Here is a 12,198-nt window from a genome sequence, read left to right as displayed (position 1 = left end):
AAGGGGTTCCCACTACTACATGCTGCTGGTCCAGGAAGGCATGGGAACGAGTGTGTGACCCCAGATCTGTGCTCCGGGCAGCTAGCCCCAGCTGCAGCCCGGAGCACAGCCCTGGCTATGCCCACCTCGCAGAGTGCAGTGGAGTGGGGATAGTGGGGGGGGGGCTGCATCCATCCTAAAATTCCCCGTAGCTTCTGCTGCTGGCCCCTCCCCAATCCAGGGTGCACACACCCATCCCCATGCCCTGCCGCTCCTTGCCCTACCGCCGCTCACTTGTCTGGGAGGCATGAGGAGGCTGAAGCTGCTTCCGCTACTGCAAGCCGCTTGTCCAAGGCAGCCCCGCTCTGGCTGGGCAAGTGTTGGGAGGGCATAGCCTCCGCTCCCAGTGCCTTCCGCTGCCCATCCAGAGTGCAGACGGGCCCAGCCTGCCTTGCACAGATCTGAGGGCACATGCCTGCTCCCACACTGTCCCGGACCAGCAGCTAGAGCCTCTGGAGGAACCACCAGAAAAGCAGCTCCCAGACCAGTAGCGCGCAGTGGCAGGAGCTCCCCTCCCCAAGTCCCGTGCCCCCCCAACCCCGGCTGGGCAACTTGAGCTGCCCCCCCACGCCCCTTCTGCCCACCACCCTCTGCCCACAACAGACTTACCAGTTGGAGGCAGCTGTGTCCAGCATAGTCGAGGACTGCTGGCTCTTTAGTCTATGGCCGAATCTCCAGATCTGAATTGACTGAATTGAATCAGGACAGTGATCTGAATCACCGAATCAAATCACTGTCTCGCCGAATCAGCCAAATTTGAATCCGAAGCAAATACTTGCTGCTTTGCACAGGCCTACTGAGCACGCCTAATATACATGTATGGGATCAAGCTCCACAAAATTTATAGCAGCAGTGATCATTTTGTGTTTAAAAACATGCAGGAGAGGAGTGCTACTGTCCCCGCCCCACCCTTTAATATGCTAGTGCAGTGGCGGCCAACTTTTTTGGCAGACATGCTACAAATTAGCCCTGCAGCCTCCCCAAGTGTCACTCTCCTGCTCAGCCTGCTACTCTGCTTTCTGCCCTCTGCCCTATGTTCCCTACCTGATGTGCTACTCTACTTGCTGCTTCCTACCCCATGCTCCCTGCATGACCTGCTGCTTTGCTTTCTGTTCTCTGCCCTTTCTGCCACTGTGCTGCTTGTCCCCTCCCAATCTGTGTATGCCACACACAGAGGCTGCTTGTGCCACTTCTGGCAACTGTGCTGCAAGTTGACCACCCCGTCCTAGTTATTAAAGTACTCACCCAAGAGGTTGGAAACCTAGATTGAATTTCATCTGTCACTCAAGGGATTCAAGCTCACCTTTCTCATCTCCCTAGAAGATGCTTTAAGCAGAAGATAGACTGCTTAAAGTACAGGGTACTCTCCACCCTTCCCCTTAATATTGTTTTATTGCATAAACTAATCTAAGATGTACTGGGCCAGAGAAAAGGAGCAAGTGTGAGCATGCATCTCTAAGCTAGTGATTAGGGAACTAACCAAGGGGGAGAGGGAGAAGGCCAAAGTTCCTGTCCCCATGTATATTTTATCCAATAACTACTTTATGTAAAAGACATAAATAGTTCTTGAAATAAGGTCTAGTGAACAATGATGCCTACTCCATTTTTTTACTGAATAATTTAGGTGCCTAACTCCAAAAGAGGTTTCTGGGCTGTAAATCCACAGTGGAGCAAGGCACCTAAGCCCCAGAGGATATGGAATTTAAAGTGAATGAGCCTTTCATTTCTGTTAGCTAGCTTATGCGGCTCCCTGCTCAGTACTTGTACATATGAATCCAGTTCCAGGATACTTGACTGTCTGATACACTGTGTTGTGAATGGAGGCACCTAATGCAGGCTTATGGATTCCTGTTCTGGATGACAGGCAACCAGAAGGTAAGATTTGAGATACTACCATTGCAATGTTTGGACACTTTATGAATCTAGACCTACGTAACTAGAAGTATTCTTGGCAGGTCCTACATCTGCTCTTGTATAGGACAACTCTAATGGTCCCAGAGCCAAGAAATTCTCTGTAGTGGCAGAGGAAAGGAGAACAGTTATCTTTACCTGCATTTAACAACCAAGTCAGGGGTCTGAATGACTGGCTCAAGGCGGGTCCACAGATCAGATCAGATCAGACCAGACTTACAGACCTCTCCCCTCCCCACTACACACCCAGGCTGCATGCCTGACCCAGCACACATGGCACCCAGACAGGCTGGTTGGGGATGCTGACCTAAGTGGGTGCCACATACAGCACGACCCAGGACCTGGGCCCAGTGAATGCCACAGGTGGCAGAGTCTGGGACCCAACCCTAGCAGACACCACATTTGGCACACATCCCAGGCACAGCACATAAGGCCAGTCCAGTGCAGTGCATGGGTCAACAGGGAAGCACCGGGAGCCAGTTTATGGGACTCCATGTTTGACACTCCTGAACTAAGTGATGTGCTACTCTGTCTACCGGTGGCATCACTGCTCAATAAAGGCAACAGATAAAAAAATATTCCCCAGGAGCTGTTAAAGCAGTTCTTATGAAATAAAAAAATAGTAAAAGAAATGCATTACATTTTTCAAGAAATGTAACCACTTAATTTTAAGTATTCATTTTGAAAGAAGAAATTACCATTTTCAAATGCTCTTAAATAAGAGCAGCCTGTGACTTCAGTCCTGTAAAGACAGACAAGAGGATGATTTTAAAAGAGTAGTACTTTAGGCTTGGCTTTACTTAAGTGCTGCCCTTAACTCAACTCTTTTTTCCTATATAATCTGTAATTCAGATTTGGTGGAGCTTTTATCTCATTCCCTTGTGGATAGTTCAACATGAGGGAATACAACGTGTTAACTGCTGATGCAAAGATTCTGTAGTATTCATAGAGGCTAGATTCACTTCACTGAAGTGCTCCCACACTTCTAGTGCTTTACCACAATTACTGCCTGTGTGTCTGGAAAATACATGCTCTCCTACAACACTCTGCAAATGAATTCCTCATGCTCTCCACAGTGCCTAGAATCAAAGGATGTACAACTGAGAAGCATGTTAGCATGGGTGCAATTTGGGTGTTATTTCACACTCAGAGCTAAATGAACTAGGGCAGAATAACACAAGTGTAGATGATTTCATTTTGCAGTCAATGCTTGCCTCTCATAGTGTTGCCAACTTTCATGAATGCATCACAAGAAAAACAGTTTTGGCTCCTTCCTTCTGCAGGGAGTCTCATGATGACACACAAAGTTCCTGCCTTCACGTAATGGAGAAGCACCTTTGAGAGGCAGAGATGGAGATTCCCCTACTGTGTTCTTCAATCTAGAGGAGGTATGCTAAACTACAAAACCAAATACCATGAATTCTAATTCCAGCTTTTCTACTGATTACTGATATTTCTCACACTCCATCACCCTCATTATATTCAAGGTCTCATGCTACAACCTTAAGGGGTGATTATCACTTTCTTGAGGCAGAGCTAGAAATAGAACGTATCTCCAATATAAGAGCCAAATTTCATTTACTTTGACACATACTCCTCCTGAAGGACAACTCTAAATTTGCTGTTTCTGGAACCCATACTAAAACAGTATGGCTCTCTATCACCTTCTAGTAGCTGAACACCACTTACAGAAATTTATGACTGCTATTACTTTCACGTTAAGCACTTTGGATCTTCAGCTCAAGTGATAATGGCATATGCTTTTACCTCAGGAGGTCTTGGGTCATATTCTACAGATAACCCAATCACAGTGTTGCTGTCTACACCCCTTATACTGTTATCTGCTCCCTGAGTCAGGAATAGAAACCAAGAATCTTGATGCCTCACATTCCATTGCTGTCTCAAAAATAGTGGTGTGACATACTGACAACAAGCACGCTGTTTCCAGCATGGATTTAGGAAAATGTCTATTATCAGAATGACATAGTTATCACACAAAACAAATAAGCCCAGGAAATTCAAAGTTAAGATTAGCTTCCCCTCCTCCCCCCACCTCTCAAATCACTAGCGGAAGTTTCCCAGTCGCTTGCCCTGGTTCTCAAGGGGAACTTCAATCACCCTGACATCTGCTGGGAGGGCAATACAGCAATGCACAGGCAATCCAGGACATTTTTGGAGAGTGTTGGGGACAACTTCCTGGTGAAAGTGCTGAAATGGTCAACTAGGAGCTGTGCTCGTCTTGACCTGTTGTTCACAAACAAGGAAGAATTGGTGTGGAATGTAGTAGTGGATGGCAACTTGGGCAGCAGTGACCACAAGATGATTGAGTTCCATATCCTAAGGAAAGGAAGGATGGAGAGCACCAGAGTAAGGACCCTGGACTTCAGAAAAGCAGACTTTGACTCGCTCAGGGACCTCATGGGCAGGATCCCCTGGGAAGCCAGACTGAGGGGGAGAGGTGTCTGGGAGATCTGGCTTTAATTTAAAGAAGACTTACTGAGAGTGCAGGAACAAACCATCCTGATGTGCAGGAAGTCTAGCAAGTATGGCTTAGAAGGGAACTCGTCAGTAAACTAATTCACAAAAAGAATGCTTATAAGAAGTAGAAACTTGGACAAATAACTAGGGAGGAGTATAAGAGCATTTCTCAGGCATGCAGGGATGAAGTCAGGAATGCCAAAGCGCAATTGGAGTTGCAGCTAGCAAGGGTTGTGAAAGGTATCAAGAAGGGTTTCTACAAAATGTTGGTAGCAAGAGAAGGATCAGAGAAAGCTTGGGGCTCTTACTGAATGGGGGAAGCAACCTTGTGACAGAGGATGCAGAAAAGACTGATGTGCTCAATGCCTTTTTTACATCAGTCTTCTCAGGCAAGGTCAGTTCCCAGACTATTGCACCAGACAGCACAGTTTGGGGAGGAGGTGAGCAGCCAACAGTGGTGAAAGAACAGGTTAGTGACTATTTAGAAAAGCTGGGTATATACAAGTCTATGGGGCCAGATGGAATGCACCTGAGGGTGCTGAGGGAGTTGGCTGATGAGATTGCAGAGCCACTAGCCATCATCTTTGAAAACTCATGGTGATCAGGAGAGGTCCCAGATAATTGGAAAAGAGCAAACACAGTACCCATATTTAAGAAAGGGAAAAAGGAGGATCCAGGGAGCTACAGACCAGTCAGCCTCACCTCAGTCCCTGGAAAAATTATGCAGCAGATCCTCAAGGAATCCATTTCTAAGCACTTGGAGAAGAATGTGATTAGAATTCACTACGGGTGAGTCATGCCTGACCAACCTAATTGCCTTCTATGATGAAATGACTGGTTCTGTAGATGCGGGGAGACTGGTGGATGTGGTGTACCTTGATTTTAGTAAGGCTTTTGATACAGTCTCCCACAATATTCTCGCAGGCAAGCTAAGGAAGTATGGGCTGGATGAATGGACTGTAGGTGGATAGAAAACTGGCTGGAGCATCGGGCTCAGAGGGTAATAATCAATGGCTCAATGTCTAGTTGGCAGTTAGTATCATGTGGAGTTCCCCAGGGGTTTGGTCCTGGGGCCACTTTTGTTCAAGGTCTTCATCAACAACCTAGAAGATGACATAGAGTGCACCCTCAACAAGTTTGCAGATGACACCAAGCTGGGGGGAGTAGTAGATATACTGGAGGCTAGGGCTAGGATTCAGAGTGAAATTGGAGGATTGAACCAAAAGGAATCTCATGAGGTTCAACAAGGACAAGTGTGAAGTCCTGGACTTAGGACAGAACAATCCCATGCACCAGTACAAGTTGGGGGCTGACTAACTTGGCAGCAGCTCTGCAGAGCAGAAAAGGACCTGAGGGTTATTGTGTATAATAGGCTGAATATAAGCCAGCAGTGTGCCCTTGTTGCCAAGCTGGCTAACGGCATACTGGGCTGCATTGCAAGGTGTGTTGCCCATAGGTCAAGGGAAGTGATTATTCCCCTCTATTTGGCACTGGTGAGGCCACATCTGGAGCACCGTGTTCAGTTTTGGGTCTGCCACTACAGAAAGGATGTGGACAAATTGTAGAGACTTCACAGGAGGGCAATGAAAACGCTTAGGGAGCTGGGGACATGACTTATGAGGAAAGACTGAGGGAACTGGGCTTATTTAGTCTACAGAAGAGGAGACTGAGAAGGGATTTAAGAGTAGCCACCTGAAGGTGGGGTTTGAAAAAGGATGGAGCTAGATTGTTCTCAGTGGTGGCAGGTGACAGACCAAGGAACAACTCAAGTCTCAAGTTGTAGCAAGGGAAGTTTAGGTTAGATATTAGGAAGAATTTTCTCACTAGGAGGGCAGTAAAACACTGGAACAGGTTACCCAGAGAGGTTGTAGAATCTTCATCCTTGGGGGATTTTAAGACCTGGCTAGACAAAGCTTTGGCTGGGATGATCTAGTTGAGGATGGTCCTGCTTTGAGCACGGGGCTGGACTAGGTGACCTCCTGTGGTCCCTTCAAACCCTAATTTTCTATGATTCTTAAGATCTTAACACATTAAGATTAGGACATGCAGTGTTAGCCACACAAATAAGCTAAATTACTGATATGTATGCTCAACCTTGCCTCCACTTTCATGAAATTTTTTACTAAAAATAATAATGGAACTAGTGATATCCTTAAGTATGGGAAGGCTAGTGTTCTCCAACATGTTTTAACATGTTTCTAAGTCATCACCGATGGATCATGGGTATTCAAAAAAGAGTAATAACAAAAGTAACTATACAGTTCTCAGGATATGCATTACTTCAAGTTAGAATCAACAACTGATTCCCCTTCAATTCCCCGTCTCTGAATGGACAGCACCTGCACATAAGTTGGGAAAGCAATATAAGTAAAGACTTCATGCCTCAGTGAATGTTATTGAAGCAGTATAAAATGCACTGATTTACTATTATTTTAACATATTGGCTAACAGCCTGGAAAATTTAAGTCTTCAACATATTCATTGTATATAAAGTGTATTGACAAAATAATTAAACAAGCAACTTGATTAGCTTCTGAGATTTTATAAGCATCTGAGATTTTTTTATTACATAAGGTGCACATAAACACAATGCTGTGCTTGGTGCCAAAGACATATTTATTAATTTGGGGAAAATACCTTTTTTTTTTAAATCTACAAATCAGCTCAACTGGTCTAAATTCATTTTAACCCTATAAAATAATTTATATGCAGTCACCTGAAAAATGAAGTTCTCCTAACAACAGATTTCTATGAAGAAAGCAGTGGAAGCAAATGTCCCTTTATAACATCTGAAGTTACTGAAGAGTGATGTGTGCTTATCATACATTTATTATCAGAAAGCACCCATCTTTTTCCATTCTCTGCTCCCTTGTTCAACAGACATGTAACAAGCAAGCAGCTGCTGCTTTCTCTGCTCGGCCACCACCACAACTGGAACACCCTTACTTAGTGCTGTAAGGAAGAAGTTCTCTCCTGTACAGCTAAGTAAAAAAGCTGAGGACAAAACCTACCCTTTCCTTTGGGACAGAATATTTCTCCATTTGGAAAATGGGGTATACAAATAAGACACTATGCGCTGACCTTTTCCAGTCACAGAGTGATTGACCTGCTGTAAATACATTTGTAAATATCTTTTCTAAATACTAATCTGTCTTTAGAGTCTGCAAAATAAGCTCATTATATAAACCAGAAGGAACCAATTCATTAAACAACTTGTTTCATAGCATTTGTACATGGGAATCAGACATCTAAGGGTGCATCTACACATACCAATTTAAGGCGCCTTAGCCATTTTAAGGCGTATTAAGAGCATGAGTCTACACGTGCGCACCCTTAATGTACCTTAAAAATAGCAATTTTAGGCTATTAGCACCTACATTTGGTACCTGCAAAAGCAGGTATCAAATTTAGGCATGAAGAGCGAGAGTGCCTTAGTGCATGAGTAGACAGATTAACGCACATTAACAATGTGTATGTTGACTGACTCAGGACTAACTCTAGCATTAGGCAAATGTGCATTAAGTCTAGGTGCACGTAAAAGCATATGTAGGCATGCCCTAAATATAAGCCTACTGCTCCCTGAGTCTTTGAAAACTGTTAATGCCAAACATGGGTGAGTCCTTTTCCTTGGCTACTTCTGGTGAGTTATTCTTAAGACTAAAATGAAGGCATGATTCTAAAGCAGTTTCTCATGAACCTGAGCAGGGAGGAACAGGACTGCTTTTGGATACCTAACTGTCATTTAGATGTCCCCTCACCCAAAACTTCACAAACACTCATCTTCGTAAAGGTTTAGGACCCCAGTTCAGCCTAATACCTGGGTTCGACTGTATTAGTGTCTTAAAAGTTTTAATTAGGAAGTGGAAGAAAGGAAATGTTTAAGAACTAGGCAGCCCATAGTGTCAAATACCCAGAGGGCCTTTGAATGGTTTAATAATTATCCGCAAAAATTATTACAAGAGAAAAATATAGAATATGAAAAATACTACTACTAAACTAGTATGGTTATTCAGTTGCTTAATAGACCCCATTGTCTATTGCATCATTGTTAAATGAGCCCCTTACATGCAGTTTCTAGCATATAGTTCATGTGAAATGATAAAGAAAGAAGGCTATTGTGCATGTTAAAGAAAATATTTCAAAGTATTATTTCATAGCCCTCTTTAAATAATTGAGTTTTGATAGCTCACTCAACCATTTATCATGAACTTGTACTTAACTCATTACCCTGAGTTCATCTCAACTGTGTCAGAATCAATAAGGCTGTAGTACCACAGTTTACACAATCACTAGTAGTCTAAAAGTTAATTTCCTGCTCTTAAATGCTGTAAGTTGAAAATAGCTTTTAATTACAGAAGACTAGTCTGATTAGTTTAGAATAAGGATGCAAGGGATCCAGATTCTCAATCAGTATAAACCAAAATAGCTCAGCAGAAGTCAATGGAGTCTTATCAGTTTACACCAGCTGAACATTTGGCCTATGTTCTGTAATGTAGTTTCTTGGTTTATGACACCATGCCGGAACCAAAATTACATTGACTATATTGTAATTTTAATGACCAAAGTAAACAATTAGAATATATACAATCCCAACATTCTTTTGGAGAGTGATGCACTTTTACTAATGCAATCTTACTGTCTCATCTTCAGATATCAATGCAGAAAAGGTCTCTAAACACTGAAAGGATAATCTCTTAACATATTCCTACATTATAACTGAAAAACTTTGATAATATAACAGAATTCCTTCTTTTCCAATGATACTGTCCAGGATATGGGGGCTCTGAAACAATGGACATCCAAGTCAGTGTGGGAAATGTAAAAATCTTATTTCATTTCTGTATAACTGCCGCATGGCATTCTCACATTTATATGACCTTGTAGTCTTGGCTGTTAATCAAAATGAAAGCTTTGTAGTTTTCCACACCTGTACCAAGCTACACATGCGCATTTTATAAGTTTCTTTTCTTATCTGTAAGTGTCATACCTGCAGAAATGAAACTTATGTAGATAATCTACCTAGTAACTATTGTGTAAAAGAAACTATCCTATCCCTGTACGCTTAGCTTATATCACAGTTAGTGTCACAGAGGCAGTCCAACCAACATCTATAAAGAGGCAAAGAAGCAGGAAACAGCAGAGACAACAACTGGACAACCCTTCAGGATTGATCATCCTGTAAGCCGGTCCTCAGCCTCCCCGCCTGGGCATATCCCAGCGAAAACCAAGGCCTCAAAAATCCAACAATCGACAGCAATTCACCACGTTACAGTTTTATTATTTTTCATCCTGTTCATGAGCTGTTCACCAGCCCTAGGACTAACTAGTGGGCAGCCGCACCTATCATTGGACTGGTTCCAGTGGTGAAAAGCAAGGACTTACTAGTGAACCCTGTGGGCCAACAGACCCCCTTTGTATCCGACATACTGTAACTGAAGAAACATCAGAGACTCCGCTTCTTGACTGCCTCTCTTCGTAGCTTAGACAGCATATCTACGCTTCTGTACTTGTATTTACCGCAACTTCATTCCAGCCGGTCTCCCCTCTTATTTGTAAGAGGGTGAGGCCAGGTGAGTGAATAAAACAAATTTTTACTTCACTTTATATCTACTCCGTAATAACTTCTACTACTAACATCCTATCTCAATGAGCTGTTGACCAGTTCTGGGTCTTAAGGAGTCAGCAGCCGCACCCATCATTGGACTAGTTCCAGTGGTGGAAAGCAAGGGCTTGCTCTGGAACCCCATGAACCAACAGACATCCTATAGACTTATTACAGAAAACTAACAACTTACTCTAAGTCGTCTACTTGCGCCAGCTCGGCGAACCTCGAAGGCGGTTATAAAGCTACCTCCAATTCCGCTCCACAAGCCACGCGCTCGCCCGCTCCGTAAAGCCTGCAGCTCCCCAGGCGGTGCCCGGCATTCTGCCACAGGAAAAAGTGGACACAAACTTCAGAGGACATTAAATTAGATGCTTAATGAGCATAAATAATAGAAGTACCCTCTGCACAGTTGTTCATACTTCATTAAGACTTCTTAAATGAGTATACAGAGCATTTCCCCTCCAATAGCAGCCCTGAAATTGACAGGGTCTATGTCATTTCAGGGCTGTGAATAGTACAGCATAGATAGTGGTTCAGATGAGCTGGAACAGTTAGCCACACACCGTACATTTCAGGTAATTTTCTTATTGTTAAATAAGCCCCTTACATACAGCTTACACCACATACTTTAGACAGGAGTGACACTTTTTTAGAAAAAAAAATCTATAAATCTTTCGATAGTAATTACAAGTTTTATGTATTGTTTCAGTCATTTGATTCAGAAATTCCGAAGTAGTCACCATGCAATTTGCACTTGGATTAGACAATATTTACTCATGTTCCACAGGCCCCTGAATAAAACAGGCACCTTCTTTTGGGAAGACAGAATGAAGTATTAAAGAATCTTACCTGCCACAGCATGGGCCCAGCATTGTTGAGCTGGCATGGAGGAAGGGCAGAGTCCACTTGTCAGCATTGCTCACCCTCTTCCTGCAGCTCCACAACTACAGATTTAACTCTCTTACAGCCACTGCTGAATTTTGACTGCTCAGCTTGAAGCTATTTCCAATTTGGCTGTGGCTATGAGAAGGTTAAACTAGCTAAGGAGCCCCTCCTCCAAGCAGGCAGAGAAGCACAGGCCCAAGCAGCAGCAGCAATGTCCCTGTGCCTCTATTCTGATGCAGAACACAAGTTCCCTTGCTTAAGATGCACACCCCAGTTATGGAGGGCTAATCTTGGGGGGGAAAGTTATGTCTGATATATGAGTAAATATGCCCTGTTGGGCATGGGGAGATCAGGTGTCAGTTGGCTCCACTGCAGAGAAGGGGGTGCAAAACACGCACTGATGCAGTAGTCCCCTGTTACTCCCCTGGCTAGAAAACATGTTGAATGCAGCTATGGCAATTTTGAAGTATTCCAGCTTTGGGATGTGGCAGAGGGCTGTACAGTTTTCCACAGCTGAAGCACTCCATATTTTAAGCATTTCCAAGATGCAGCTGCATATAAAGCCTTCAAAAGTTAAGTCTTCCCATATATTTAGTCCCATTTCTAAAAGTGACTTTGACATGTAGGAACCCAGCACTCACTGAATGTCACAACTCACCTTTCAGGACAACAAATAGACTATCTCGGTTTAGCAAATCATAACACCTTCGTTAGGGCAGACCATAGATCACAGAATTCATTCACTGTTTCTGTCTGCATCTGTCCTTTCCTTATCTCTTTTAAGCAACATTTCTCCATCCACAATGGAGTCCTAAGTAGTGCTAAGTAGATCTAGTCCTAAGCAGTGAGCAGGATTTAGTACAAAGTGTAAGTGTTACTGAGCTGCTTGGCAATAGTAACCACAATGCATATAGGTTTGACATCTATGTGTTGCAGAAATGGCTGCGGTTCGTTTCTCGGGAGGCGAAGAACTCTCAGTCTCAGACACACTCCATTAGCAACACAAAAGGTATATTTGCAAATAGGGTCAGAGCGAAGACAAAAGATCACACTCTGCCCGCGGGAACAACTTCTCAGCAGGCTTTATCCCCTCTCTCCTGAGCACGTGTGCAGAAGCAGGAACTCTTACAACTCATTTCCGGTTCATACAAACATATATGAAATGACGTCACGTCATCCGTCGCATGTGCGTTATAATTAACTACTTAAGTATGCGGGGCGGATAGGTTTATATGCATTAGCTAATTACGCCTGCTCAGAAAGTACTTTAGGTTACCAAA

At 43.6% G+C, this 12,198-nt stretch overlaps 1 long non-coding RNA gene across 1 annotated transcript; it reads left to right on the top strand.

Annotated features, from left to right (window-relative positions):
- Positions 1-1,816: 1,816 nt before the first annotated feature.
- Positions 1,817-7,352, top strand: LOC149868372 (uncharacterized). Its single transcript, XR_016441237.1, has 3 exons — positions 1,817-1,914; positions 3,234-3,338; positions 7,309-7,352. It is a non-coding gene; the product is annotated as an uncharacterized LOC149868372 (long non-coding RNA).
- The last annotated feature ends 4,846 nt before the right edge of the window (positions 7,353-12,198 follow it).

The sequence above is a fragment of the Crocodylus siamensis genome, chromosome 3 (assembly GCF_052110815.1).
Source record: "Crocodylus siamensis isolate JL-2025a chromosome 3, ASM5211081v1, whole genome shotgun sequence".
Classification (NCBI taxonomy): domain Eukaryota; kingdom Metazoa; phylum Chordata; order Crocodylia; family Crocodylidae; genus Crocodylus; species Crocodylus siamensis.
Note: the sequence above shows the minus strand (reverse complement) of the source record. Positions and strands in the feature narration are given on the sequence as shown.